This window comes from Eulemur rufifrons, chromosome 6 (assembly GCF_041146395.1).
Source record: "Eulemur rufifrons isolate Redbay chromosome 6, OSU_ERuf_1, whole genome shotgun sequence".
Lineage (NCBI taxonomy): Eukaryota > Metazoa > Chordata > Mammalia > Primates > Lemuridae > Eulemur > Eulemur rufifrons.
The window spans coordinates 19,287,732-19,315,550 of record NC_090988.1 but is presented as its reverse complement, the minus strand read 5'-3'; positions in this window follow the sequence as shown (position 1 = coordinate 19,315,550).

Here is a 27,819-nt window from a genome sequence, read left to right as displayed (position 1 = left end):
TTTTAATTTTTGGTACCTTTCAGAGGGAAAGAGAAAAATAAGGTTAGTTTCCTGAAGTGTAATTGTTTCGGGCAGTTATTTATTAATGAAAAGGAACAACATGTCAACAAGGCCCGGGTTTCGCTGTAGAACTAATGTTAACCGAGGCCCAGGTTATAAGGAAGGGAAGCCCGCTGTCAGTCTGCATTTGTCCCACTGTGTGATCACCTCTTAATTACTTTGTGCTCTAGGCCGTAGGTTGGGGACAGTCCCAGCTCTCACCCCGCTGAGGGCTGCTGAGTTCCAAGGGGCAGGAGAAGCACCATCTCCGACATGGTTGTCCTTAGGGAGTGTTGGGACCTCGGAGCCTTCTCTGAGACTGGGCCCCAGGGTGGGGAAGGGATAGGGATTCTGTGTGGAAGATGCAGGCTGTAGAAATTTGACCTGAGTTGTCATATTTGGAGTTGGTGAGATGATGGGGACTTTAAGTTTTCTCGTGTATAAAACAGGAAATCACAGTTTGTGCGTGTGTTCCTGGGAGTTTGGGCGAGTTGGGGTTTAAACGCATGGAGGGAACCCAAGGGAATAAAGTGATTGATCTGATGAACCCACTTGACCAGCAATTGAAAAGGGTGTTTCGGAGGTGCTTCAGCAGCGATTAACGTAATTCCTGCCTAACAGTAGCTTAAGCCCATGAAGGCGGAACGTTTCCTTGACGGGGCTGGTCCCACTGCTCTGCATCCTCAGTGAGGAGTCAGGCATGCCACCATCCTAGGGGCGATGAGTTTTCGTCCTCATTATCATAAAAAGGCCAATGGCTCCTCACTCAAGACAGGACAACAAAGGGACATCATAAGTTATAGCTGGCCTTTTTGTCTTGGAAAGCAATTTTTTCCCGCAGAAGCCCCTAAGCAGAATTACCCATTGTCCAGAATTGGTTGTGTGGCTAGCTAGTCATATCATATGGAGAGCTGAGAAAGTAAATATATGTCGTTTTCTTCATCATCAACAGCAAGAAGAGAGCAAGAGAGAAGGGAGTTAGCTAAGTTAGCTAACCACTAGGGCTCTCTGCCCGGTGCACGGCTTCAGGAGCACCTGGATATTAGAGCAGACGGAGACCTTGGATCTGATTTAACCCCTAAAAAGAGATGTGAGGCCCAGAGAGGTCAATAGCTTGCCCGAAGTCACGAATTAAGTGAGCAGAACCTACCGTGATTAGAGGGGGGGCATATATGGATTATTTTTCTGTTTCACATGGGTTAGGAGGCATTTGAGGAAAACTTCCTTATATGTGGAATGCCTGGAAACCCAGGGCTTCAAAACATATTTATGGTTTTCTTCTATTTACATGGTTTTCTAGAATACAGAGGTAAGGTAAGTTACAGAGAGAAAAGGGGAAAGAGAGAGTATTGGCCTCCCAGGGTTGTCTGGTTTGTGGCCAGAAAGGTTCAGGGGGAGCAAGCATATTGGAACCCAGCAAATCACATATGTCTTCACTGTACAGTCAGGAAACATAGGCATCATGTGAGGGGTTCAGAGGGCTGGGAGTTAATCCAGACTCAGCGGCAAATATTTGGTGAGTGCTCAGACTTTGCCCAGGACCAAACGAGGGCCGGTGATAGATATAAAATAAGTGCAATTCAATTTAATTCAACTTGACCCAACAAACATTTACGAGTGTGCTTGTTCCAGACATGATAAATATATAAAGATAAATAAATGATGTTTTCCTTCTAAGTGCTCACAAACAGAATGGACAACAACATAAACAACTCACTAAGACACTGTAAAATACGTGCTGTAATGTGGACATGAAAAAAAGACAACAGAGCAAGCTCAGTGAACCTAACCAGATGAGCACGTTTTAATGGCCATTCCAGAGCCCAACACAACAGAGAAGAGATTTTCATCATGATGCTGTCAAACTCTCTGGGATGAAGAAACTGATAGACTGAACAATCCAGAGTGGTAAATGTAGGAAATTCAGATAACACTAAGGAAGTTAAGAGGAGAAAAAGTCAACAAGAACTAGGTCTACTCAAAGAAGACAAATTGGGATTGCAGACCTTGAACTAGGACCTGGAAGATGATACGTGAAAGAAGAATACAGGGAGGGATAACAGGTTGGTGGGAATTAAGCCAAGATAAGGAGGTAGGAACATGCATGATAGATTTGGAAGCCTGGCCTCGTCCATACAGGGCCCACGGGCAACCTGTTTTCTACTTCAACCTCCCAGTCACTGAGTTCCAAAGATTTTCTTATATGGTCCTAATCCAAGGCATTCCTTCTGACCTTTGAACAAAGGGTCCCATTCTTTGTGTCTGTTCCTCAGAAAGAGGAAGAGTGGTCAGAGCCCCTGCAGAGAGGTTTGACTCCTGGAAGTGACTGGTGTCCCACTTTAATCCTGGTCTCAAGTCTGGAAAATCTGCAAAACACGGCTTCTTATCTCTCCTCCACCCCAGGAGGACAGATTGAAAAACAGAAGGTTAAGAATTTTGCTCAATGTGGAAACATGCTTTTGTCATTCAACGTGGCAATCTACCTCTAAATAATTAGTCAACATTTGATGTTCATATCCTCCTCTATGTTATCTCTAGATTTCTCCTTTCAGGACATCTCAAGATGTTGAAAGCTCATGAAGAGTTCCAAATAAAGATGCAAGATGCTGAAGAATCAATAACATGTATTGAGTTCTTACTAAATGCCAGGGACTATTCTAAGTGCTTTGCTTTATATACACAACTCACTTACCGGGGAGAAGGTGCTGTTGCACCGACTATTGAGCCCTCATTGACTGCAGAGTGGAAACAGCGCACTGGTAAAATGCAAGCTGTCTGTGCAAACCCAGCTTTTGATAATGGTCAGGAAGAGACATGACCATTGAGCCCATTTTAATGACATCATCCATTCTGCCCAACCTCCCCTCCCTGCCCCTGCAACCGTCTCGGGATTCTTCCACATGCCAGCCAAAGCTTTCCTGTCCCCACTAACTCTGAGCAGGCTGCACCTTGATAAGCCGTCACTCACATCCATTTCCTGGAAAGCTCCTCTTTGGGCAAGTGGCGCTGCTTGTTGAGTGTCCGAGTAGAGCTGTTATTGGGACCACAGTGTGTCCCAGGGAAGAAGCCTAATGACAAGGGCAGAATGGGAGCTCTCTAGAACACCATCTGATCATCATGATAGCATGTTGGAAAATTGATAACTTTACTCTGCCTAAAGACAAACCTCGGCACGTCACCACCAATCATGCAAACTAGACTCTTAAAATGAGATTAGGCTGAAACCCAACCAATCAAAGTTGGAGTCTCAATGGCTCTATGACTTCATTTAAAGTTCCAGTGCCAGCAGGAAGAAAAAAGAAATCAATACTACATTTTCTTCATCATCAATTTTGCTTTTTGCTAAATGAAAATGCTCGTATTCCTTCCGTTGTTCCCTTTACCATCAAAGATGTTATTTCTCCCCACCTTTCCTTCCCCATCCCGTGGTGACAGTTGAACTCACGCAAAGAGCTTTCTGTAGGACAGAGCTGTAAGTATGGCCTCTTTGTACTAAGCACTTCAAAGTATTGCAGAAGATGGCATCTCAGTTAACCAAATATTTGCCAATACAATAGTCCTTGCTCGGTTGGCTTTCCTACGGCAGCAGCAGGGCCCTAACCCTTCTACGATGGAGCGTCTATAGTGCACTTACTCCAAACGGACCCAAAGGGCAGATCCCGACCCAGTGCCTTGTGCCAGGCTGTTGCACCAGGCCTCGAAGAAGGGACTGTGATAGAGGAAGTGGGCCAGACGTGAGCTCATTCACGGGCTTTGGTTACAGAAGTATCAAAGAGACCTCATTATAAGATGTTCTCACCTGTGCTGTTACAGAACTGAAAGGGTTTTGCTGAACAATAGAGAGAATTCGCTTCCAAAACGGTCCCTCAGGAGTGACCTTTAAGAGCGCTTAGTGAGCTCCCGTTTTGACTGGCTCCAAGAGGGTCGCCATTCAGGACTTAACTCACTCGGCAATATTTGGAAAGCCAGAAAGAAAGAAAGAAAAATTTGCAATCGAGGAAGAAAAAAAAAAAAAAATAGTTCCGCGAGCTGGAAACTCATTTCCTGAGGAGCAGGAGCACATCGCCTTGCTCTCTGGGACTCACCGAGCTCCAGGAAGCTCGACCAATCACTTAATAAGTCATCGAGGACGTGTGGTTTAATTAACTCGCCCAAAATTCCTCCTTTCCCTTTCTCACTTTTGCTATTAATATTTTTCGATATCTGATAATGCAGTGTAGTTAATTCTTTCTGGCTTTATAATGAACACTACCATAATGAAAAAGGTTAGCAGGGCTTCAGGCAGCTTTTAATTAGCCAGCCGAGCAGGTAAAAGCACTTTATTCTTCTCTTTTTTTCCCCCTTACTTAGCAATTAATGGAGGAGCTCAGCGGCACTTACTGTACCTTTTTTGTTTTCTAATGGATGATGCTACACAGAGCAGGGAGGCCTTACTGTCCCCCTGTTACGGCCAAATGAGACGTTGGGGGCTGCGTCACTGCGTTTCAGGCCTCTGGTTTGTGGGATGGAAGCCCTTCTCCTGCTGGCCGATGGTTTATTTAATTAAAAAGCTGAGTTACCTAGAGTTGTTGTTACCGATTCCCTGTCTCACATTTTTCTATCTTTGCACCTGTGTCCAGAGACAACCCCCCAAAAGGCTTGTATAGCCCGGCTGGCCTTGCTTTCTGGTGAACGTTCTCCTGGTTTTATTTAATTGAGCCATCTTCCTCTGCTCCCCATGTGAAGAGCAGCCTTGGGGTTGTTCTCCTTATTTTACAAACGGGGAAACTGAGGCCCAAAGAGATCGTCTGCCTTGTCTCCGGTTCTGATGATGTCTTTCTGGATATGAAGAGTGCCATCCTCAAGCTAATTGTAAAACTATCTTGCAGGAGAAATGCGGGTTGAGAGAGAAGTCTTAAAATTATGTGAGCCACTTCCAAGTCTATTAATCGATAGAGTCACAAGGAGAATATTTTTATCATGGGTAGAATTATTTGCATGATTCTTCTTCATTTTGCAAATATAGCACAAAAATTGTTCTGGGAGTGCATAACACATTTTTTGTGTGTTACAGGCTTGGTAAAAGCTGACTCCTCCTCAGACTCTGTGCACTGTTCTCCAGAGAAGGACTGGGCCAATTTTTTTTTTTAAAGAGCCCAGGGTCTTCTGAGAAGGAAGAGATAGAGACCCCAAGCCCTCTAAGATTCAAAGTTGGGGATGGTCTCAAGGTGTATGGAAAGGTCCTGTGCAAAGTCAACCTGAAGAAAAGGATGCCGAAAGCATAAGAAAGGAACATACCAGGAAGAAAGCAGCCTGAACTAGTGATCTGGGCTTGGCCAGGCTGGTAGAGGTACTGGCTCAGTGGTATCTACTGGGAATGATGACCGAGCATCTAAGAATAAACTAGCAGAGATCACTGGTAGGAGGGGAATCCTTCTAAAGATAGTTTATGATATGATGCTCATTACTCAGGGGCCCTGTCTAAACGTGTCCATTCTATAATAGCCCCTTGTTGATAAGCTTCAAGAAAAGGAAATATAAAAGGGAGAATCATGCAAATTTGGTGGCATGATTTGTGCCAAATATTTGGTGCATTCTCTTCTCAGTGCATCCCAGGTTGAGGAACTCTGGCTGAATAAAGATCTCACTAATGCCACTGGGGCCATGGGACGTGAGCATTGAACTTAGCAAATCCTTGGTACACACTTTGAAGTCTTAGTTGCTTGTAGCCCCTGTTATGTGATCTTAATGAAGCTGAGGTTCAAACAATGAGTTGAATTGTTCTGATTGCCAGTGCAAACTTCAGCAGTAGCAACAACAGTGTTGGGTGTGAAAAGCCCAATGTGGGAGCAGTGGAAGATGCCAAGGCTTCCAAACCTGCTAGCATCAACAGCCGCTTGGGTTTCAGGGTGAATTCTAGAATCCCACCTTGCAGCCTTCTACACGTACCACTGGGGTTTCACGTCCATGGGACTGTGCAAGACTGCTGTTCAACTGTGACCTCCTGTGGCAGCCACCACCACCATGATGCTGGTGAAGTGATCTCCTGCCACTTCTCACCTGGCCTCCCAAGGCCGCACTGGCCTCATGGCCTGAGTGTCTCAGAGGTTCTGGGACAATCTGGGGAAGGCTGGTAGCTCAGGCTGCTATAACAGCTTTTCCTTTAGGAATTCAAGTTGGTGAAGTCTGTCAAAACAGTTACTTTGTATTTGAAAAGCTCTTTGAAGTTTTCAAAACAATAGCACATCCGTTATCACACCAGAGTCAAATAACACTTTCAAGTGTCAGTCAGGAAAATGTACCATTTTTTCCCATTTTACAGATGAAAAAGCCAAAGCAACAAGAGGTTACTTTCTTCTCTAAGGAAGGGCTCAACTGGAGGTGATTTTGCCCCATCGAGGACATTGACTGGGCAATGTCTGGAGACGTGTTTGTTGTCACGACTGGTGTGGGAGGCTGTGGGTGCTACTGGCATCGAGTGAGTAGAGGCCAGGGCTGCTGCTCAACGCTTTACCACGCACAGGACAGCCCTCAGTGACAAAGAATTACCTAACCTGAAACGTCCATAATGCAGAGGCTGAGAAACCCTGATCTAAGGACACAGCTGACAGGGGGAAGAGCTGGTGATTTCTAGAACTGGTGTCTACCATTGTTAACACCTGCCCTTTGTTAAATATTCACTGGGGGCCAAGCACTGTTCTAAGTGCTTCACACCCATCAACTCAATCCTCAAAACAGCCCTCCACTTTTCAATGAGGAAACCAAGACTGGCGGCAGGATTTGTAATAGTAACGGGGCCTGAGCTGTCTCCCTCCGAACGCCCTCCCGTCTCCACTTCCCCGCACTCTCCTCGCATCTTAACCGAGACAGGAGACTCCGCTCAGCCTAACCGGCTCCATGCACAGAACAAGGGTTCCCGTGGGCTTTAACATGAACTGGCTAATGTTTATATGATCAGAAGCAGCAGTTTCCGGGATCACCATGAAAAGCAGGTTTCAAGAACATTGTCTCCTCCTTGTTCTCTCCAGCATACAAATTCAAGATTTGGGCCTCAAAAATTTCTACTCATTGACATATGCTCCTCCTTCCCTCTTATATCTGTGGCATAATGAGTGATTCATTCACTTATACATACACTTACCCAAAAATATTTTATTATTTACTTATTTATTTTGAGACAAGAATCTTGCTCTGTTGCCGGGGCTACAGTGTCGTGGTATCAGCCTAGCTCACAGCAATCTCAAACTCCTGGGTTCAAGCCATCGTCCTGCCTTAGCCTCCCGAGTAGCTGGGAATATACCAGCTGGGATGCACCACCACACCCGGCTAATTTTTTTTTTTTTTCTATTTTCAGTTGCCTGGCTAATTTTTTTCTATTTTTAGTAGCGACGGGGTCTCGCACTTGCTCAGGCTGGTCTTGAACTCCTGACCTCAAGTGATAGGATTGCCGGTGTGAGCCACCACGCCCGGCCTCAAAAATATTTTATCAAAGGTTGAAGGTACAAAGAGGAAAGAAATATATACTGACCTTTATTCCCAAGTTACTGACAGTCTATTGGGCCACACAAGCCTGAAATAACCATGCTATTAAAATGTGCTCAGGGCAGTGATAAAGAGATGGTCAGGCCATCACAAGAGCATGGAAAAGGGGTCCCAGGCAACCTGTGGAGGCAGGGAATCAGGTGAGCCTCCTAGGAGGTGACAACCGGGTGGAGTCTTAAAGGCTGAGATGGAATTAGTTAAGTAGAGAAGGGGAGAGGGAGGAACGTAAGAACAGAGAGCCGCCTGGCCTCTGCTAGCAGAGCAAGCAGTCCAGTGTTGTTCGAGTGTGAAGCACAAAGCAGGGGGCAATGGGTGATGGAGATGGAGAAGCGGGCTGAAGCCTAAAGCGGGGCTTGTACATGCTAGGGGCACGTTGAGGAGGGGGAGGAGTTTGAGTGTTCAGGTCACATAATCTCAACGAGAGCTAGCTTGTATTTTAGATTAGACTGTTTGGACTCCATGTGGGAGACAAGGCTGGAGGCCAGGAGGTCAGCTGGGAGGTTGTTGCAGGTGTTGGGACCAAGAGCTTAAGTTGGGAGTTGGAGATGGAGGGACGAGATTAAAAAATATTTGGGGGATAAAGTCAGCAGAACTAGGTGTCTACATTTGGAAGGTATAGGAAAAGGGTAAGTTATGTTTGGACTTGTATGAAGCATCTGTGAGATGTCCAGGAAGATGGGTCTGTTCAATGGATGAACAAATATACAAGTCTGAACTTGCAGGGAGAATGGTGGGCTGGGGGAAGGATTTGGGAATGGTCAGCAGTGAGGTGGGAGTTGCAACAGTAGAGATCAGTTGAGTGAAGTAGCCCTGGTGTCTGCCCCAATTTAATTATCTACGACCAAAGTGCTGGGCAGATGTACAAACACGGCCATCAGGAGTCCACCCAAATAGGTGCTGGGAGAGCATTTAAAGAAGCCATTGCAAGCAGAGCAAACAGCCCACGGTCAGGCAACTGCAGCTTGGCGGTTGAGCTTGATATTCCTGTTCTGGATAAACACAATCTGGAGACTCCTTGGGAAGCTGCCTTCTTCCTTCGCATTGTGAAGAGAATGGCTGTTCTTTGGGACATAAGGTCGGCTCTTCACCAACTTCGCAGTCTTCACTGGCTTAGACGTGGGCTATTCTTAATGTGAATATTCACTGCAGGACCCTATTATGGGAATTATGGGAGACCCTATCTGGAATCTAGACTCCTGTCCCAGGCCTAAGGGTCACTGGGCTTCCCATATCGTTCCCCTTTCTGCTATGTCATGGTCCTTCCTGAATGGCAGGCTATAAACATGTATGTATTAATAGTTACATGCTCACGCATGACTGTGAACATGCAAACAAATACACTTATCCCCATGTTCCACCAGTACATGCACATGCTTTGAGTCAGAAAAACATGTCCTTCCATATTAACACCTGGCACCTGGTATCAACTAAATCCAGCCTCAGTAATTATTCTGAGGCTCTGCAGCAGCTTTCTTCTGACCAGTGTTGAAGGCTGGTGCCAGTCACCATAACTAGGTGTGAATTAACACCACCGCATTCTTGCCGCGGAGCCTCCTGGGCTTGTGTTTGAAACACAGGGCTGTGTTTTAGAGCTGTGGATAAAGTTCATTAATAGGTGCGAGCACAGTTCTCAAAGGGCAGTTCTGCCATATTTCCAGTCACTGTTCAGAATTCTCATTAGCCAATTACCCTGCTCCTGTCCTCCCTGCTCCTGTGGTAATGTGTATTTTAAAGCCTCGATAGGACACAGCATGCTTTAAATATACCTTAATGTATTGGAAATGCACGAGCCCCCTTTGGGTTTATATATTTTAACCACCGGCCAATTTTGCAAAGTTATAAATAAATGTTACAGGCATCAGCTGCAGTAGTAGAATCAGCTGGGGATATTTAAAAGCCAGTCTAAAGTCTAACTTACCTCTAAATCTGAGATATCAAGCATGGTGAGCAAAGCAGGCAGGAATATGCAGATGATTTCTTGGTAATAAAATCAACAACCTTGACACATGAAGTGATATTGAATGGGAATAGGGTTGGTGGGGGAAACAGCTTGGTTGAATTAACAAGTATTTATGTGTAAGTGACTGTCCTGGGCATTGTGGGCTACAAAATGGTTCTGGCTGTCAAAGAGTTTATGAACATGTACAGGATGATGAGACAAGGGCATGGATAATAATCAGAGAGGTTGAGCTGAGAACCACTGGAGAAGGACAAAATGTTATTATGGCCACAGAGGGAGGGTTCAGAAAGATTTCTTTGAGGAGGTGGGGATGGAGATGAACTTTGAAAAATGGGTCAGATTTTATAGGCAGAGAAAGGAAACCTGAGAGGGTGTGGCAGACAGTCCACTTGGGTGGGGTGTTGGATGCACACAGGGCAGTGATGGAGATAAGGCCAGACGGCAGATAGGGGCCAAATGGTGCAAGGCCTTGAATGCTAACACAAGGAGTTTAAAAATAATTTAAGAAATGGAGAGAATGAAATGCTTTTGAGCAGGAGAACAAGGTAAGAGTTACCTTTCAGGAGGACTAAACTGGCAGCAGGGTACACAAAGGACAAGAATGGGGAGATACAGGGATCGGGGAAAGCAGTTTGCTAAGGAAATAAAACACAAGAGAGAGAAGAAGATTGGAACCAGGTTTGAGCAGAGGACTGGAGGGGAAGACGTGCCTCAGAGACACACTGGCAGGAAGATGACCGTGAAGGAGCACAGGTGGCCGACTGATGTGATGCGTGCGTGTGGGGGAGGGACTGATGAAGAGTGTTGAAGGTGGCACCGGTGTCATCAGTGACTGGGACCATGGGCTGGGCCTTGGACAGAGCAGAAGTAAGGCTGCCCCAAGATGAACTGACTTGGGTGTGGGTGTGGGAGATGAGTAAAGAGTTCCGGTGATGGGATATCTGAACTCCAGCAAGAGGCTGGCTCAGGAGGTAGAGCCCGGGTCGGTGAGCTGGGAGAGTAGATGAGACCAAAAGGAGAAGAGGGCCAAGGTGCTGGGAGGGCCACGTTTGGGAGGTCCCCTGCCTTCTCCTGTGAGTGGTGACTGCTTGACCAGAACCAGGGATAGCTAGTCACTTCAAGAGCTGATTCTGCCATTGTCCTTCCTCTGTGGGACAAGCGAAGACATGAGACAAGGGAGCAGCGTCTGCACAGAGGTCAAGACAGTTCGAGTGGGAGCTCCAGGGTGTTAGGGCGGTGGTGGGCTGGGTAGCAGTGGACAGGGGGAGACATTTAGCAACACGTCTCTCTGACCAGTCCCTCTATGTAGGATTCAGTCTATCTAATGATACTCCCCAGGCCCGGAGGAGGAGAGACAGGTGACAGCTGACATGCATGTGGAAGAAGATTCTTGAAGATGATGGTTAACCAGTCAGGTTTCAGAGAAGCAGACCATAGGAGTTGTGTGTGTGTGTGTGTGTGTGTGTGTGTTCCAAATCCTGTAACAAAACTCTTAGGCAGATAAATAGAGATACATGTTTATGTGTGCCCATGTATACTTGTATGTGTATGACTAGATACATTTGTATATACACATATGCATACATGTTATACATACACACATGTATATTGATAGCTACCCATGTCTCTGCCTGTGTATGTTTCTATCTACCTACCTACCATTACCTAGATGCTTTGTTATGGGAACTGGACCTTACACAATTGTGGGAACTGCTTAAACAGTCTTCAAGAGGCTGCTGTCTTTCATCTGATGCTGGAGCCCACAGCTCACAGGGCAGGCAGTCAAGACGAGAAGAAAGATCTATCTCCTGTCCTGGGAGGACAAGGAAGAGCTGAACACCAAGAGGAGCTGGAACCCACAAGGACAGATGGACTCTGTCAGTTCTCGCTGGCTCCAGCCTTGGCAGAATAGATAGAACACAGGTGAAGGTGGTGTCTTTCCTCATGGAGCTCCAGGCACACCTGGCCCAGGAGTCAGAGAAGCTGAGGGGGCTTCAGGGAAGGGTAGAGCAGTTACATGCCCAGCAGGTGCCCAGCACGGAAGAGCGATGACAGCAAGGGAGGGATATGTGTGAGCTAAAACAGCTCCTCCCCAAACTACTGAGTATCAAAAACACAGTGACTCCTGTTTCACTTCTGCCCTCTGATTCTTGCAGGAAAATCTCTCTTGTGGCTCTGCCTAGCCAGAAACCTACAGGGAGGAAGCTCTGGGTAACGTAGTTCATTCTACATTTGTAAAGCCAGCGCGGCCAAAGAGGGTGCAGGGAGCAGAGCATAGAAGGAAGAGAGAAAAGGAGCAGGATAGGAGAGGAGTAGGCTTGTAATCTGGCTTCTCTAGTCCACAGGCTCTAATCCACCAGATAAGCACATCCTAGAGTTTGACTATAAGCTCCCTGAGGTCAGGGTCTGCACCACACTTCTCTTGTTCTCTCCCATAGCATTTAAGAATAAGCTATTAAGAACTTGCCAGTCTCCAAGCACTGTACTATTTTGTGTGCATGTGCATTTTATTTGCTATTCAGCATAATCCCAAATAGGGAGTATCATTGTTATTCCCATTTTGCAGATAGGGGTGTAGGGAGGTAGGCAATAGGTTCAAAGCCACACAGCTAGAAAGTGGCAGAGCCTGTATTTGAACCTCAGTTAGTCTGACTCCAAAGCATCTGCTTTTAACCCTTGCTAAATCCAAAGCATTCTCGGCTCCCAGCAGAGTGTCTGGTACACAGCAGGATTTTAGTCAATAAGAATTAAATAAGTGACTGGATTTGTGGCTGAGTGATGGATGGATGGGTGGCAAATGGCGGATGGGTGGGTAGATGGTGGGACGAAGGTGTCTAGGAGAAACTGAGAGTTCGGGTGTTGGAGGGGCAGGGGAGGAGCATGAGAGGCACTTGTGCAAGCAAACGTGACTCTGTGGGGCGCTAATCTTTGATCGGGTAGGGGAGAGAGTCCGAGTGGAAGTCAGGCACGTGCTGAGTCCAGCCTTCCTTGTGCCCCCGAGTTAGTCCACAGCTCTTCATGCAAAGCTGTGCTTCCGATGGATCGTCATTGTGTTACTGACTGGGGCCTGCGTAAGCAGTAAACCGAGGATCAGATGTCTGAGTCCTAATTCTGCATTCACAAACAACTTGCTGGTGAGCTTGGCTGTCTGATTCTCCATCTGCCCCGTACAGCAATAATGCTGGCCTGGCCGTTTTGCAGAGTTCTTTTCTTTGCCCTGTGCTCAAGGTTCATAATTACCTGATGACAATTAGCCCATATTTTTGCTCCTCAGTTAACTCAGAATGTAGGAGTCGTACCCCTTAGGAACAGGAGTAGAGCCTGGGCCCTTCAAGATCGTTCCTGAAAACGTGTTTGGTGCATCGGATGCAGGCCTCACCAGAGCACTTCCCTGGCAGCCTGCCTGTCCTGGGTGGGGAAGTGGTTCCTCTGAGTGGGAGCTTGTCTTACAGACAGTTTGTCTGCTTTCTCTCTGAGGCTTCCTGTGTGTGGGAAATGAACAACTTCCATCCACACCCTTCCTCCTCCTTGGCAGGCTGACCCCTGCCCTCCCTGGGAGCTCCAGGAGCCTGTGACATTACCTGCTCTCTCCCAGGGCAGGCTCTGGACCGCCGTTGCAGGCCCCAAGAATGATGAGTATGCAGGAAGCCATGCAGGGCAGGGTGAGCAGGGGCCCGAACACCCCTGAGAGGGGCTTGGCACACGCAGGCCCATTTGCTGTCCTTGGGAGTTAGGAGCTGTCATTTGTGTGTCTGCATTCTCCAGGGCTGTAGGCTCAAGAGTCTTAGAAATCCTTCTGGCACCGGACCACCCCACTGGCCACAATTACGCTGTTCACTACTAGGTCAGCAACATTGCCGAGAATGTTTGCAGATAGCCTTCTACGGGGTGCCCTGGTCCTGTTGACTTTGGTCCACAGAAAGCCTGACGTGTCCCTCGTGGCAGAAGAAAGCTAGGAGCAAATTCTCCTTGCATCACAGAATCCTTAGGCTAGTGTGACATTTAGAGGTCACCTGGCCCATCCATTTGCCTGCAGGCAGGCCCGGACATAAACCAGCCTAGACAGGTGAGAATCTGTTCTCTTCCTTTGCCTTCAAAAACTTTCTTGAAGGACATTTCACATGTACCCTAGTGTCTAATATTCCTCAACCCCGACACAGTCTGCCTGAGAGCTCTTCTATATTCCTCTTGCTCCCAGTGGTTCTCTGGTGTGTATTTCAACAGAGGTGGAGGGAAGTGCCCATCGTACACTGTATCAACAGGATGCTGGAGCCTGTTGATATGGGCTTCTCAGAGCCGGTTGTACATTTCTCTTCCAACTCAGGGTTCAGTGACATCACATTAGTGGCTTAAAATCAGCCACGCTATGAATATTTACACCATGGAAATTGGCAAGCACTGTCAATCAGAGCTTTTTATTTCTCCTCCAGAGAGCCAGCTGTTCAGCAATTACCAACACACAGCTGGTTGTGTGTATCAATACTCCTTTACATAATATGGGTAACACTTATTCTCTGTATCCTTCCCTTTAGTGGCTTCAGGTATCTCCTTAGTGCCTTGAGGTCAGCTCACTCCCAGGCAGGACCATGACTTCCCAGAGAGCAGAGGCCATGACTTGTGCTCCCCCACAACACAGGGCTTTTTATATAGCAGCTGCAAGTTGAGTGTATGTCAAAGGAATGAAGGACGCATGTCAAATCATCAGGCTGAATGACTCTAGATTTTCATTATCGTAGTCCTAAGGCAATCCCACTCTTTGAGTCAGATTTGCCAAATAGGAGATATATTTATCTGAGTTGACTTCAGGGTTGTACAACCCAATTCAAGAAGAATTTATGAACCATCTACTCAATGTTGACCCTGTTCTAGGCTCTGGAGCCAGAGACAGGGGGAATTTTATGAGTAGCAGCAGCCCATCACTCCCATTCTCAAGTAAATTACAGTTTGATTTGGAAGTTGTGTATGCAAACAGAGAGTTAGAGATCAATATGAATGTTCCAGAAGAGTTGTGCTTGAGGGATTTTGAGTAATCATAAAGCACAGTGCTTACAATCGGGGCACTGGGGTCACATTGCCTGCATTCAAACTCCAGGCCTTGGGAGAATTGCTGAACACCCCCCACCCTTCCCCACCCTGACGCAGATCCCTCCTTCTAAGGGGATAATGAAATCTACCACACAGAGTCGCTGTCAGAGTCAATGGATTAATGTTTATAAATCACTTGGCACATTGCCTGAAACATAGCAAGTGTAAAACGTATAGTAGTTATTATTTTTTATCATATAACCTAATGGCCTCTTTAAAAATGAAGAAACTGAGGCCCCAAAGTGGGCAAATGACTATTTGCCAATTAGTGGCAGGCCTGGGATTAGCGGCAGTAACTAACTTCCGCTGTCAGCAGAGGTAAGGGTCCGTGCTGCAGGAATCAGTGTATCCCCGAACTCCAAATCTCAGTGCCTTCACACCAGAGATGCCATTTTACTGTTTGTGGAAGGTCAGATGCAAATCAGGGGACCCTGCTTCATTCTGCGGCTATATCATCTGGACCCTGTGGGCCCTAAGGCCACCACCAGGGGAACCGACAGAGGTGGAAGAGATGTACCAGCTCCTAACTGCTCTGGCCAATGCTTTGGTCAGAACAGGTGATATCGCCCCTGCCCAGGAGACAGAGGCACAAGGCTGTCTGATGAGCACAGCGTCTCCCACACTAACAATACAGACCGTATCACAGGCAGCATATGATTAAGTGCTTAATAGCAGGACAGATACTATGTGCGACAGTGTGTGATTAAGTGGCCTAGTGAGGGGTATAGACAAGTGCTGTGGGAGATTAGAGAAGGGGTGGATACGGACGGACAAAAGAACTGAGCAATATTTGTTGAAGGAGGACTAGATCGGGACCTAGGACTAGCACAAGACTGAGAAAGGTGGGTGGGGTCAGGAGACCTGGAGAGGAAGGTGGATCCCGTAGCGCGCCACGGACAAGGAGGGCGGCCGCTGCAGCGAAGTTCCTGAGCATCCCTCAGCCACCCTCACCAGGGGTCAGGGTGGAGGGCAGAGGAGGCCGCTGGCACGGTCAGCTCCAATTCCCAGTAGCTCAGGCCACTGCCGCTGCCTCTCCCTCTTGCCTTTTTCTGGAGAAACTTCCCCAGAGCCCAGATTCCTTCCTAAGCCCCGACACAAATGCTTCCCGACAAAGCACAGTGTGGTAGAAGGAGCTCTGGATGCAAAATTGATAGCCACCGTTTCAGGTTCCCGCTTTGCTACTAACAGTCTGTGTGACTTTGAGCAAGCGTCTCCACCTCTCTGGGCTGCAGTCCTCATGGGCAAAATGAGGAGCTCCCTAAGCCCCTTTACAGAGCTGATTCTCTGGGCTCTAAACCTTCCAAGCCATCATTTGTAGACTGGGGTAAAATCTTTGGAGGGATAGTCTGGGACTTTCCTCTGGGTAAAGATTCAGGGGAGGAGAGGATTTGACCAGGGATCTTAGCAGCTTAGAGGGCGAACTGGATTGCACGTGGCATATGCAGATCTTTGGTGAGGGGCCAAGCTTACATCGGAACGGAGACAGGATAAAGAGGCAGCCCTGGAAGCTGTGCCCAGCCTCATAAATCTCAGCTCTGACATATCAATCAGTCAGTTCAATCAGTTGCAACATTTTTTTCTTTTGGAAATAAATAAAGATGAAGGCAAGAGATACCACATAAAGAAGAAACCTCAGAGCAGCGCGGATAGTCACACTGCCACCGAGTCCTGGAGCTAGATTCTGATTTATGGAGCAGCCTGAATTTGATAAATCAGGTCCCTCGATCCAGTGGGTTTAGGCTCTTGTTTCCTAAATGGAAACTTAATGTTGTTCACTCATTCATAGGTAGGAGGCTGCACTGGAGAGTTAATATATAAATCTGTTGTTTACAAGGGTCTCCATGTTTGTTTTTTTTCTTTTTTTAAAAAACAAACTTATAAATCATATACATCTCAGATAAAAACTTTCCTGGTGTAAATCGTCCCTCTCTTCCTATAAATCTCCCAATGAGAATCCTTCGTGGTCAATCAGATCTCGCACATTTGGGGCTGGGGAGGTGGCAGGGAAGGGGCCAGATTGTGACTTGGGGTGTTGGGAGGAGCTGGAGGTAATGGGAGAGGCAGGGGGCGGGGGGATGGGGAGCGCAGGAGTCATTTGTTCCTCATTTAGCCTTGGACTCTTTTTATTTTTTTATTTTACAGCCTATCTGGCTTTGGGAGTCCACTGATTAAAAAAAGTTTCTAGTCAATAAAATATGCAACTAGAGATGGATGCTGGAGCTGGTTTATTAGGCAATTTCCTGTATGGCTCCCTAGGGGAGCACACAAATCTCCACACCCTGCCAGAGTAGGGCTCTCCTGGCATTAACCCTTGGGGTGCCTTGAGCAGCCCTCCCCAGGCTCAGGAGCCTCGCACCCTCGCCAGGTCCTGGGCTCAGGGCCAGCTCCTTCTTCCTGCGCCTGAGGCTGCGGCATCCTCCTGAAAGGCCAGAAACATCCCTGCTGCTTCCCCAGGCAGCCTCCACTCGTCCCCTCCCTTCCTGCCTCTACTTCTTCAGGAAGCCACCTCCTCCAAGAAGTCTTTTCTAACTAAATGCATGTATTGGTGAGCACATTAGCATTTACTGGGGAAACCTTATCAGAGGATGAAATAATAAAGGAGATGCTTGTTTTTTTAGGAGGGACTTCATGCCTGGATGTAGACCCAGACTTCCAGGTCAGTGTGGATGGAATGAGTGGGGCCACAAGGAATGCAATTTCTCTTGGGTGGGCTCACATCTGGCTGCCCCAGGGATAGGCTGTTCCTCCTAATTGCCAAAAAGGGCTTCTGTCTACTTCTCCACAGCCTGTCCTCTCTCCGAACCAGCTTCCCCACTCAGCCCTGGGATGGCTACACCTTCCTCTGGAGCCCTCTCTGCCCAGGCTGACGTTTTCAAGAGGAGATTGTCTCAAAGAACATCTTCATTGAGGAACTGAAGAGGTTTCGTTTTAACTACAGGGGTGCCTCACTTAACACACTAAATGGATTTCTGAAAGTTTGCAAGTAAAATGAAAAACATAAAAGAAAAGAGAGAAATCCTCTTTTAAAAGTTGTGAGTTTCTATTTAAAGTAATCTTATGGTAAGTCCTTTTGCAAAGAATTGCCTGGTCCTGAGCAACAGATTTGTAGTTCTACCTTCCTGCGGGACATTTCCACCTCAATAATAATAGTAATAATAATGCTAACAGTATTGACGGATTGGCTGCTTACCATGTATCAGGCATGTATTTGTGGGGGGGGAGTGTGTGTATGTGCATACATGTACATATGCATGTATAATTTTCCCACCACAACCGTATAATATAGGCCCTATATTATCCCCACTTAACAGATCAAGAAACTGAGGCATAGAGAAATAAAGTAACATGGCTGGTAAGTGACAAAGTCAGGATGGCTTACTAGCAGCACAAACACAATGTACTTGAAACCAAATTTGTTGTATTTCCACCTTAGTCTGTTTGGACTTGCCTTTTCCCTTACCTTTGTGTCTAGCACCACAGTTTTCCCAATTAGGGGGCAGAGCTCATCGTTAGAGCATTGTTTTCCTCGCCCCACTCATTTTCTTCCTGCCCTGCCCACGCAGTCAATTGTCAAGTCCTGTCGATTGGACCGCAGTTCCACTCCTCTGGTCACTTGCAAGTGTCTTTGCCCCCCAACCCCTGCCATCTCCTCCCACAGTTACTCATCTTGTGTTCTGATGCGGTAGGTACCACCCAGTGTCCCTGCTCAGTCTCAATGGGTGCTCACCCTTCCTGCTGTTTACTGGAGGGACCTTCCTAAAGTGCTAGACTCTGTATGCCACACTCCTGCCTGCCTTTATTTTGACTGGGTGGTCAGCAGCAGCCTTATGGCAAGAGTGACATTTGGCAAAAGCCCGGTAGGAAGTGAGGTGGCAAACCTGGAGGTGTCTGGGGGAAGTGTATTTAAGCAGGTGGAACAGCAAGTGCAATGACCCCCAAGCAGAAGTGGGCCTGGAATACACAGGAAGCCGCAGGGGGCTGCAGATGGAGCTCAGCCTCCTGGCTCTGGCGGCTGTGGCCTCCAGTCTGTCCTCGACCTGCTTCTCCTCTCTCCCCCATGGAGTCCTTCCCCTGCATGCTCCCACCTCACCCTGCTTCTGCCATTCTGTCTCTTAGCCAGTGACAGCCCTCTGTTTCCTCCCTCCATTATTGACACTGTTCCTGCCAGAACCAAGTCACCCTTCACCTGGGCTTCCGGAGAACTCTTAGCTCTCTGGAAGACCCATCACTTTCTGCCCTGGATTATAAACCTGATCTATATTTTGGTTCTTTTTGCTAGTTGCTTGGGAGCTGAGATATAACCTACTTGATTCAGCCACATGCTTTCTGTAGAACACGCTACAGCTCCTGGGAATACCGAGCTGCCTAAGACATGACCCTGCCCTGAAAGAGGCGGCACTCCTTCGGGAAGAGAGGCAAGAAAAGGCACAAGGCGTAATTTCAACTTAGCATGTCGGTGCAGAGCTGGAGGTCTGCATGTGGAGTTGGGGGCGGGGGGCACAGGAAGGGAGTCACTGTAGCCCCAGTCTCTTTCATACTCTGTAACATACAGCAAAGTACCATCCACATAATGGGACCTTGGGGAATGTTTATTTAATTGAATACTTCCTCAGTGACTCTTTTGTTAAAAGAGATTTAAATACATTTAGTCGGCTTAACCCTACTGAGGTATATATATTATATCAGGTGCTTATACAGTCTACTGTGAGCTCATGGGTGATTGTTGATATATTGTTCTGAAAATGTCCTCAAGGCTATTTTGTGTGCTCCATGTGTGTGTTTTAAACTCCTGAAGGATTTCTCTATTCTACTCCTTTGTTCTCCAGAGAACAGTGAACTGACGAACTAGAATCCCTTCCATATCCATGCATCAGAGTAAGGAGATCAGCCCCTACCCTATACTCTCATCCAACATGGACCACTTTGGGCCTGATTTTCCCACCTTGGAGAATGGAAGGGTGGAGGAATAAATTGTACTCTTTAAGACCTCCTAAAAGCCAACATATAGATGATAGTACTTGTTCATCTGTGACTCAGGTAGGTTCATTCAAACCTCCTGAACCCAGTTTCTTTGTCCACAAGATGACACCTGCCCTCAAAGATCAATGGGAGAATGAAGTGAGGCCACGTCTGGTAAATGCCTAGCCCAGCGCCTGGCATGCAGTCAGCATCCAACATGGCAGCCATCGTGGCGGACCACCATGGCAATCACTGGCTAGGCCTTGGAAGGTAGTGAGAATAAGACAAATTTATTTTTTTTCTCTCCAAAACATCATAGTCTAGTAAGAGAGACCTCAGGAAAAAGATGATTTGAGTGTAGTATTGTGAGTCCCTGGGTAGGAATAAATGAGGAGAGCTGAGGGGGCACCTGGGTGGCTTCCTTGAAGAAAGTGACAGTTCTGCAGAGAACTGGAGGATGAGTAAAAGCCAGCCCGTGATGGTGGAAGGGTGGGAGCAGCAGGAAGGTGTTGCAGACACAAGGGATGGCTGTTTTGCAGTAGATTTTACCATCCGTTGTAGCATGAGAGACTTAGGTGAGACTGTAGACCGGACAGAGAAACAATGAAATTAACGACAAAGGGGAATGAAGAAATGTCATCCTCTAGGACACTCGGCAAACGGCTGGGGTAGATTAGGCGTGGCACTGCCTTGATGCAGTGGGAATGATTAGGTAGAAAAAGGTCAGAACAGAGATATTTAGCTCAGTAATTTCAAACTAATTTTTAAAAATCCAGTATATCCGTCTCTTGAAATGAAAACTTTCAAATAAGCCCAAAATATACAGAGTGTTGTCTCCAGTGCCCCTTCGGAGGGGCGTCCCTGGAGCCCGCATTCACACCACGGTGGCCCGTGGGCACTTCTAATGGATCCTTTGGATTTCTAGGAGCAGAGCTTGGAAAGCCTTATTTAAAAGGCAAGGAGCTTGATGGGCAGGGAGTACAATGATTTTCTCAAGGTCCCCAAACTAGTCTGGACTAAAACCAGTGGCTGTCAGGCCACTGTACTTTGCCCTACTCTACAAGAGCTTCCTAAAGTGTCTTTTACCGTGAGGTTGTCTATACTTTTCTATGACCCGATGGGATCATTAGTCTTTTTTTTCTTCTCCAGTTGACCTAGTAATCTTTGATCAGGATCTGTCTTCACCCCAACAGGAGGGAAAAGCAGATTGTCCAGAGATATTAGGGACAATAGTCTCCTAAAGCTCAGATGGCCTCACGGTGGACAAACCAGGAGCAAGAGCTCCCTTTCCCTAACAGGAGGGGCCAGGCTATAACTCGGCTTCCCATGGGAACGGCCCCCCCTTCTCCCCGCAGCCTGAATCTACCTTTTTCACAAGGCCTGCAGGTGCTACCAGTTGGCACTCTTAGATAACAACCTACGCAGCTGGCATTTGCACGCAGGCTGCCAGGTCTTGCCTGTTTGTATCTTGCTCCAGGCTATTCTGCCTCCCTTGTAAGTAGAGCCCTCCTGGGGTGTCAGTCTGTGGTCTGACTCACCATGTATTGACCCACAGGATCCGTGAGTCTTCTTTTGCTGGCTTTGACTGGTATATTTCTCCAATAAAGGCCCCCCCTTCACCCCGCCACACACTATCATAATGTTCGTCTGCTATATTTGAGCCCCGTCCCCTCATATCCCATTTCTTGGCCTTTCCAATTGGCATTTCCACTAGAAACTAGGAGTGAAACACAATGAGTAGGTCCTCCTCCGGAGACGATCTCAGGTCAGAGCAGAACTCCCTCTCTCTTCCCTGTTCATGCCCCTCTCCTAAAGAACCATCTGCCCAGCAGCCTGTCTCCTACAGACCCTTCCTGAGCACAGACCTCAGATGACCGAAGCCCCTCAGGAGAGAGCTTTCCAGGAGGGCAGTGGGGGTAATGGGCTGGAGGAAGCTTCTGGTTGACTCACACTTGATTCTTCTCAAATATCGTACACAGAGTGGGCCCTTGCTCCTCTGCACTTGGCTGGCTGCTCATGTCACTCTGTCCTCAATCATCACATACCCTGAAAAGAAAGGCACAATATTTGTTCTGCCCATTACTGCACTGCAGAGTAGTCCAAAGCCATTGCGGTGGCCTACAAGGCCCCTCCAATTCAGCCTCCCCACCCAACTGCCCCGTGTTCTCACTACCACTCCGCTGTCCCTTGCTCACATTCCCTTTGCTCCAGCCCTCTGCTGCTTCCTGCATATTCCAGGCCCTCCACTGCCTCAGGGTCATTGCACTTGCTGTTCCACCTGTTTAAATGCTTTTTCCCCCCAGGCATCGCCAGGTTTTGCAGCCTTACTTGTCAAATGTCACTCTCGCCAGAAGGCCATTTCTGACTACCCATTTAAAATTGGTCCCAAACTGCCTCCTTACCCTGCTGACTTAATCTACGTCCCTTGGAGGCACTTACCACCTGCTGGTTTGCTATGTATCTTCCTTGTTTATTGATTTTTTTCTTTCCCTCTACTGGAATGCAAGCACTAGGAGGGTGTAGGTTTCTGTCTGTTCTCACTGGCCTACCTGGTGCCCAGAACATCGCCTGGTATGTGGTAGGTGTTGAATGCACACATGAATCTGTTGAATGAATGCATGAACCACATTGAGAGTGAGAGCAGGCTCCAGCCTTCATTTCCATTTCTGTCTCTATTTCCCCAAGGCTTGGAGACCTTGACATAGAAGAACTGCCATGGAAGACCAGTGTCAACGTGTTTATTCTTCTTCATGTTGGTTTCCTTTCATTTCTTACTAAACCACCTAAATAAGCCTTATGTTTAAGAAGTGCCTTCTTTCCCAGCATCACTTCGTGGAGAAAAATATTTATTTGGGTTTGATGTTGGCAATACATCAAAATCCAATAATCATACCATGGTGCAAATGCATTGAGGGGTGCGAGATCCATAACATAATAACATGTAATCTGCACATCGGGATCACAAAGGCAAATCTATAATTTCATTTGATTTATTTTCTTAAAATGCAACAATCTCGCATGTTGCTTGAAATGATGGAAGTTGGGACAAACAGGAAATTTATGAGCCGTGTCACTCAATTCTCGGGGATTCCGACTTGGTCCGTGCTTGGAAGAGCGGCCTGAGCAATTTCCTCTTTTACTGCAGCAATATCTCGTCTGCATTCAGGAGAGAGACCCCCGACCTGTAAACATATTAGCAGGCGTGTTCTCTTTACGAGTGTGTAAATTTCTCCACAGTGTGTGCCTTCTGGGATCTTGGGGACCTGTTTATTTCCATGAGCTGTTTTGAGGCTTGAGTTAACTAGCTTGTGTGGGAGAAAGCTCCAGTGTGGTCTAGGCTTGTGCCAAGTGGAGGGTGGTGAAGAGTCTGGGAGACTTGAAAAAACAGTATCACTGTTTCTCTGAATAGTGGGCAAGAGTCTGCTCAAATGAAATAACACAAAGCAACTTCAAAGGCCGATGAGCTGTGGTCCAAGGTCAGAGTTGGACAGAATCAGACCGACTAAAGCCATCCAAAAGGGTCTTCAACCCCACGAGACATTTAGCCTCCCCATCTCCTCTCCCCTTGGCCACTGCCTCTCCCCAGGCCTGCCTTGCCCTGTCATGAGCCTGAGTTTGCTCTCACTTGGCAGGTGAACTCTTGTTAAAGGTACCCATAACCATTGTTTATTGGAAGCCTGCTATATGGCAGAATTTTTCTAATACCGTCTTATTAACCACCCTGTAAGTCAGGTGTGCCAGTCTCAGATTTGTGCAGGAGGAACTTGGGTTCAAAGGTTAGTGGCTAAGACAGTAAGTGCTTAAGCTAGGATCTGAGCCCAGGCCTGGGTGGCTCCAAAGTCTTTGCTCCTTCCACTTTATTATTTTAGGATCAACAGACTTGTCATCACCACTGTCCTTAACCCTATGTCAAAAGGGCTCTTGTTCTGGGCTCTTTGCTTAGAGTGTCCCAGAACTAGCCTTTTTCCTGTCCCTCCCCTCTCCACATCGTGGGTATGAGACATGCCTATGAGACATGACCATCTGGATCTCACACCTCTCCTTCAAGACCAAGTTCTGGGTCTTCAGGGTCCCCAGATTCCTTCCTTCAATGGCCCAGAGTCCACTTCCAGGGCCTGCACAGCCCTCTTTCCAGGGTGTGTTGGTGTCTACCCCTAGGCCTGAGGATTAGTCCAAAGGGTGGCATTTTGAAAGTAGGCAAGTGAATGCAGCTTAGACACGTGGTCTGTGTTATCACTTGCATGCACTCAGGGCCACCTGTCAGGTAGGATAGAACCAGGTATGGGAAGAGAGGTGGCTGGGCCCCAGTCTGGGTACCTCCCTGTACTCTTGCTACAGGGCTCACAAATGCCATGCTTGCCATCTCACCATGTCCTATGTGTGCCCTGTGTATGTCCTGCACAGCTGTCATTGCATCCATGCTGTCCTGTGATATTCCCAACAACTCCAGGAGGTTGGAGGAATCTGTGGAGAAGGGAGGATCCACAGGTGGTAGCCACCCCCGGCCTGCTGTCCCTCAGTCTCATCTTTGCCCTCCCCTCTCTCCCTTGCCTGCCTGGTCCATCATGGTCCTGTGGCCCCTCCCCTTTCCCAGCACCCTCCCTGCACAAACTGTGAAATCGACTGTATCTCAGGGCCAAACTCTCTGCACCTTGCCCCTGCCACCCTACCACCACAGTCTTCCTCCACAGGCTGGCTGCATATCATCTGCTGGTCAGGTCACAGGGACAGGTGGCAGCTGACTGCAAGCTCTTCTGTAGTCACTAAACGCCAAGCCCCTTTTTGCTGCCATCATCCCCCTGGCTGTCTCCACAGGGTCCACAAGGACTGGGGCTCTCGTGAAGCTGTGGCACCTGCTACAAGGAGGCCCCCTGAATCCCAGACCAGGCTCCTGTTGGAATGAAAGAGACTGTTGGGAGTGAGGGGTGCGGAGGAACCCTCAAATGGGCCCGCAGGTCAAGGCTTCCCCAGCTGGCCTCCCTTCTACCTCTCTTCCTGCATCTCCCACCAACTCCCAGCTAAACCCGGCCCCGGCTGGACTGGTTTCTTCATAGACCGTCTACACAGTCGGTCTCTCTCAAAATCCATCTTGCTAATGCCATCTTCCCTGCTGAGAATGGCTATCCCTTTTCTCCCATTTTGTGTAAGCTCTATCTATTTTTTTAAAGCCCTGCTCCACTGGAAATCATGTATTTGAGGTGTGGTGGAAGAAACTGTAGTTTAGTCAGGAAAAGACAGACAAGAAAGAGGGAAGGTGTCAAAGCTGACTTGGCATATGAAGGATCACCCTGTGGGAGAGGAAGCAGAGCTGGTGTATGTGGCTCCAAGGAAGCCACCCAGAGCCACCAAGGAAGCCACCCAGAGCCACCAGGGAAGCAGAGTTCAGCTTGATGTAGAAAGAACCTCCAAGTAGTAAGAGAAAGTCAAACATGGAATAGACTGACTTGGGCAGTATCAAGTTTCTGGCCAGAGACTGGTTATGTTCAACCAGGGGGTCATTCATTGTAGCTGACGAAGATGAGATTTAAGCAGCAAATGTGGGGGTGGTCTAAATGACTCCTAAGCTCCCTCAAACTCTGAGATCCAAGCTCTTCCAGTTTGACCTTCTCTGGAAGGTCTTTTTTATCCACTGCTACGTTCAGAAATATTTATTTCTCTGGACAATTTAGAACCAGTATCTCTATATTTACTCATTATTATCTAATATTAGTTAACCTATGTAAATTTAAAACTGCAAAATTAGGGAGCATATCTTAGATAATTTTCCCTCCTGCAGAGAGTAGGGGGCTGTAAATAACTGTATCTTTTAAAGATAATAACTTTTTCTAATGATAGAATTTATTTACGCTTATTAAGGAGAGTTTAGAAACTGCCACAAAGTGTCAGGGATAATGTAAAATCACTCATCATCCAGGAGTAACCACTGATGAACATGTTCATCTATCAATATTTCCTTCCAGTCTTCAATAAGTCAGTATTTATCTTTTGAAATGATGACAGCAAACTTGCAGGAGAAGTTTATGTTTTTCAGATTTAGAAGCAAATGGTGAGAAGCTCAATCAGCCTTCTGGGATGGCATCTCTGGGTTCAGAACTTCTTTCTGCTACTGATGCCTCCTCTGGAGTAGGGGAAGGGAAGGGCTCTCCAGTCACCATGGGCTACTGGCTATTCCAGGTGAAGTACCCAAAAGGACACAAAGAACGTGTCATTTTTGCAGACAGTGTTTGCCTTCCAACTCTAAGATGTTACTCATGGTCAAACGTGCTCTCATCCCCAGCAATTACCAGGGGGTCTCCATAGGGAGGATTAGCCTGGCTGGAAGTGCGTGTGTGTGTGTGTGTGTGTGTGTGTGAATGTGTGTGTGTGTTTTCCTTTCTCTCTAACTCACTGAGAGCTTGGCAAGGCCAGGGGAGAGGCGGCTGATTATTTTTAGCCCCTTGTTCCTCCGAATGGATTGTGCATAACAAAAGAATGCTAATGCTCAGTGTCTTTATGAAAGCACTCGAGTTCATCAGCTTTGCAAAGAAGTGAAATTAAATCAAGATTTAATTGGGATATGCATGTTTTATTCATGCTACTAACCACAGGAGAAGCCAGCAAGCTGAAGGTAAAAAAGAGGGAAAAAATCTTTTGAAAAGTTGTTTCTCTCTGATTAAATAGAGATAGTTTCCAACTTCAAAGGGAGCAGGCCTTTAATGTATTTTAAATGCTCAACTCTGCTTGGCCTGGCCAGTTCTGCTGCTGGTGGGCAACGGCAACCCAGGCATGCCCTGCTCCTGCCTTCATGTCCTAGCCTCCAAAAACTGGTACATGGCTTCTGGTCCAGCCTTCTGTGCTTCAGTTTGGAGCCCTCTGAAGAGCTGTCCCAGGACCCTGGGGAGGGCAGGGCAGGTGCAACACATAGGAGTGACAGTTATCCCTTGTGATCTTAGCAGCCCCTACTGCCAAAGTCTGAAGGACAAATGACACTGAGGAATATGACTTTTTACCCTCATCAGAGATTTCTCCCCTGGAAGGGGACACTTACTGAGTATCAAGCTATGTTAGGTATGAAGATACAGCAGTCCATGCCTGAGCCTCTTGAACATAACAGGATAGGACAAGATGTTAAACAAAAACTCAAATAACATGAAAAAAATAGAAAGAGAGAAAGAGAAAGGTAAAGTTTGTTGGAAAGGTTTAAGATGCTCTGAGAGATCAAAGGAAGGAGCAATTCAATAGGGAGACAAAGAAGGCCTTACGTGAAGGTGTCATTGGAGTTAGGTTGGAATAATGTCTAGAATTTCTAAGTGTGTAAATGGGGAGCACATGTTCCCAGCAGTGATACGCTGAGTCAAGTTTCTGGGGATGGGAATTTTGGAGGATGTTTAGGGGAAGGCAGAGTCTGCTTGACTGTGGCTTGTGGTGTCTATGGTGCTGCAGTGGGACAGTCTGGAAATAGAGGTTAGGACAAGAGCATAGAGAGTCTTAAACTCAGGCTGAGCAGTTTATAAAATGAGGGGATTGGCTAAAATTTAGTGGACAAATGGCTCTTTATGTTCATAATGCAGAAGCCTATAAAATTGGAAAAGATTTTCAAATGATCTGGTCCAAATATACCCCTCCTGTGGCATACCACCTCCTGTGACCATGGCAGACATTGTATATCCATCCCGGCACTCTTTCCTTCTGAGCCAGAAGGAAGATTGCAGTCTTTTTGAACAAAGCAAGCAGTAGCCATTGCTAGATTCTAGCTATCTGAATTTTTTTCCTGCCACTCTTGGACATTTCATGTCTCAAAAATATCTGCTTGAGGCAGGTGGGACAGATGCTTCTAGCTTTCCATAATGGACTAGGTTATTTGGACCTAATTACTCATTGGGAAAACACTACAGGTCCTCTTAAAATTATCAAATAGATAGTAAAATAGTATGAAATTATCAAGAAAATTAATTAAGGAAAATGTGAGAAGGAAAGGCAACATGGAAGACATTTTTGCCCTAAAGGCATTGGCTAATTCTGGGCATTTTGAATTTTTGTTTTAAAGTCTTTATGGACAAAGGGTAACAGAAATCAAAATAGGCCAATGCTCTTGGTTTCAAAGAGATTGTCAGACAATAACACTCCCATCCGTTGAATAAATAAATTTCTTATTTCTGAAAGGGAGATGGGTGGTATAGCACATTATGACACTATGTTTAAAATTTTAAAATGTGTGAAAATATCTGTAAGAGCAGGAAACTATAAAGAGTGATGCAGTAGATTTTTTTAAAGTA